Here is a 3,500-nt window from a genome sequence, read left to right as displayed (position 1 = left end):
TTTGAATAGTATCTAAAAATTTAAATTCTTAATAACTATCTTTAGAGCCGGACATTACATGATTTAATCGTTAACTGTATAAAGCAGTTGGTATATGAGATTACTTATTTTAAAAAACTAAATATTGACAGTATCTTTTCTATTAATAGGACGATGGTGTCACCAATACTGATGCGGAATATATAAAAAGTAATATTATAATACATATTATATCGAACTACCTATAATATTGATTAACAATATTTTTAACATAACGTTCGTTCAGGAAGCGAATCGGAAAATACACCTGCAATTCCATTTCACCAGGATTTACTAAACTCAATCATTCAAATCGATCAACCGATCAAGCCAACCGACGTGGAAATAGTTATGCCATCAGAATCGGCCATAGTGGAAGAGATTACTAGACCAGTGTCTCCATCTCCATTATTCGTGGTAACAATTGATTTTAGTTTATAATTGAAAGTTTATACCTTATAGTACTTTTTGAATAGTATCTAAAAATTAAAATTCTTGACTATCTTAATAGCCGGCCATTACATAATTTGATGTTGGTATTTGTATTATTCTTATTTTCAATTAATTAATTTACTGTATATAATAGCATGGCGTATGTTATCGACTTATCGTAGACCATGTTTGTGGCGGGAAACGGGTAGAACGTATTAAACAAGGGTGATTAAATCTGATATATAAATATTAAATATTATATAATATGATTTGTTATTCGCTAATTTTAAGATAGCTTCATACGTAGGTAAATATATTGTTTAAAGTAAAAACTATAATGTGTAATGTAGTAGGTATATATGAGATTACTTATCTTATACAACTAAATATTGATAGAACTTTTTGTATTAATAGGATGATAGGGGAATGGTCGAATCTTATAACACAAAGTCCGGAAGAAGAATTAAAATTATAGATAAAAACTCAAATAATATCATAAGAATACAAAGTCTGAATTTTGTAGAAGGTTAGTTTTTCATATTCGTAAAATATATTGAGTATTGATTATATTTTAACCAAACATAATTTCATATTAGATAAAAAATTATCCTGGAATAAAGCGGAATTCAAAAAAAGTAATATTATAATACATATTATATCGACCTACCTACAATAGTAATTAATAATATTTTAAACGTAACGTTCGTTTAGGAAGTGGATCAGAAAATAATCTTGAAATTCCCTTTTACGAGGATTTACCGAACTCGCGTATTCAAATCGAACAACCGACCAAAGCAACCAAAATGAAAATAGTTATGCCAATAGAATTATTGTCCATAGCGAAAGAGATTGAAAGACCAGTGTCTCCATCATTCGTGGTAACAATTGATTTTAGATTATAATAGAAAGTTTATACTTTATAGTACTTTTTGAATAATATCTAAAAATAGCCGACCATTACACGATCTAATGTTGTTAGTTGTATTATTCTTAGTTTCTAATAATTAATTTAATGTAGGTAATTTACGGTAATTGATAAATGGCTGTTATGACAGAGAAACAATGATTTATAATAATATCATAATAGTACTCTATATTTATAAAAATGTTAGCTTATTGCTGTGTATGACATTTTAGACGAATTAATATATAAATATAATAATTTTGAATATGTAATAAATACGATTGGCACGTATAATGTTTTGTTTATCCCGTGAAATTACTCATGCAAACATATAAGACTGTTTCGTTCACTGTACAGCTCCCCACCCGTGGACGATGACTTCTAAAGCTATTTTTATAAATCTCTATATATAGATATATATAAATGGATTTCTGTCTGATTGTCCTATTTCCATTTCTAAATGGCTGTAAGAGTTTTAATGTATTTATTATTTTTACTAGAGTATCTTAAACTAAATTCACACATTAACAAAAAATAATAATTCGAATACGCTTCAGTATTTTATACATATATTATTATAATTAGGCTTTATAAGAAATAATATGATTTTATTGTATTGGTTACAATTTTATAATATAGTAATGGAATGATCTACAATAGTTGGGCATAAACTAACTACAAAAAAAGTCATCCATTTTACCCTACTAAACATACGTGTTAGTTACGATCAAAGTTTTTTATTGAAAAAGTTCTCTAAATTCTGATAAGTTTTGCTGGGCACCACAGAAGTTTCAAGTACAAAATCTCGATTTTCTCGTAATACGCATCGTCCTACAGTGATCCTGATTATTTGTTGATATTTCTGTAGAATTAATATTGCAACTATTATGGTAAATTTTGTGATGAAAGAATAACTTAACTATAGAAATTCATACTGTTCTATTAAAATCAGTGTATAAAGCTGAAGCGGTGGTTAGTGAGATTAGAGTTACACGATTTAATGCTGAAATTATATTATGAACCAAAAAGGAATAATTTATTATTTTACTATAAATTAAGTAAATATTTTAAGACGCGAATCGCGTCTCGATCATTCCTGCTATTTTATAAGTTTGGATATTTATATGTATGCGGGAACAATCTACATGAACCTTTGGGTACTGCAATAGTTGCGTATGGAATGAAGGTACAGTTAAAAGAAAATAACAAATTATATTATTAGACGAAATAGTTAAAGTAACTTATTACTATTCTATCGATAGACCTAAATATCTTTCAATCGATTATTTGATTTGTCCATACTGTTCTCGATAAAATGAATTAAATTACTTAATGTTTAACTAAATTTAATATCGTTGTATGTAATCTGTTTTAGGACATTCCAGACGAGATGATGTCAATTACGAGTAAATCAAGCAAGCGACCAAGAATGTCGATACCGAAGGTAATAAGAATTACTTTGTTGTTAGGAATATAATATAATAGTAAATATTATAACTTGAGCTCTTTTATTTTAGAATGTGATATACTTTGCTGACAAAAGAAAGAGCTATCCAGTGCTTCTTGTTGAAGAGATATTCCCCGATTTTAACTTTATTGAAACCCTACACGAAAATTCTCCACCAGTGTTCAAGGTGAAATGTGTGATAGATGGATATACTTTTTGTGCATACAGTAATATTTTTGAATTATACCATTACCACCAACAAATATTAGTTGGATGAATTTTAGTATTGATATTTAAAATTATTCAATAATCATCAGTTAACATTGCCTTTAATTTTTAATTTTGTAGACAGATCAAAAAGAGCAGCCAACAGGATGGTTGCCAAGTTTATACTCAATTATTTTTTTGATGAAGAAGATCATTTTTATTAAGAGCCATAGTACAATAATACATGTATAATTCAAATTTAATTAGGTAAAGTATCTACTCTGGTGTATGATATTTAATTTATGTAGCTGCTTTTATTTTATTGTTAATTACAATTAACAATAAAATAAAAGTAGTTACATCAATTTATGTCATACACCACAGTATAATATCTTACCTAATTACATTTAATTGTACATGTTATACAGGATGATTTGTGAGGCGTAAAACACTCACTATTAATAAAAATATTTACCTTTTTCGAATTTTTTT

At 27.3% G+C, this 3,500-nt stretch overlaps 1 long non-coding RNA gene across 2 annotated transcripts; it reads left to right on the top strand.

Annotated features, from left to right (window-relative positions):
• The first annotated feature begins 2,729 nt into the window (after positions 1–2,729).
• On the top strand, positions 2,730–3,289 carry LOC149056301 (uncharacterized). 2 transcript variants are annotated; one of them, XR_016191672.1, is made up of 3 exons: positions 2,730–2,798; positions 2,872–2,988; positions 3,150–3,289. It is a non-coding gene; the product is annotated as an uncharacterized LOC149056301 (long non-coding RNA). The 2 variants fall into 2 exon arrangements; XR_016191671.1 differs by having other exon boundaries at positions 2,872–3,028.
• Positions 3,290–3,500: the final 211 nt, after the last annotated feature.

Source organism: Diuraphis noxia, unplaced genomic scaffold (genome assembly GCF_037042655.1).
Source record: "Diuraphis noxia isolate RWA-SAM2 unplaced genomic scaffold, SU_Dnox_SAM2 contig0004, whole genome shotgun sequence".
In the NCBI taxonomy this organism is placed as follows: Eukaryota; Metazoa; Arthropoda; class Insecta; order Hemiptera; family Aphididae; genus Diuraphis; species Diuraphis noxia.
The sequence above is the reverse complement of the archived record's forward strand: the minus strand, read 5'-3'. Positions and strand labels throughout refer to the sequence as shown.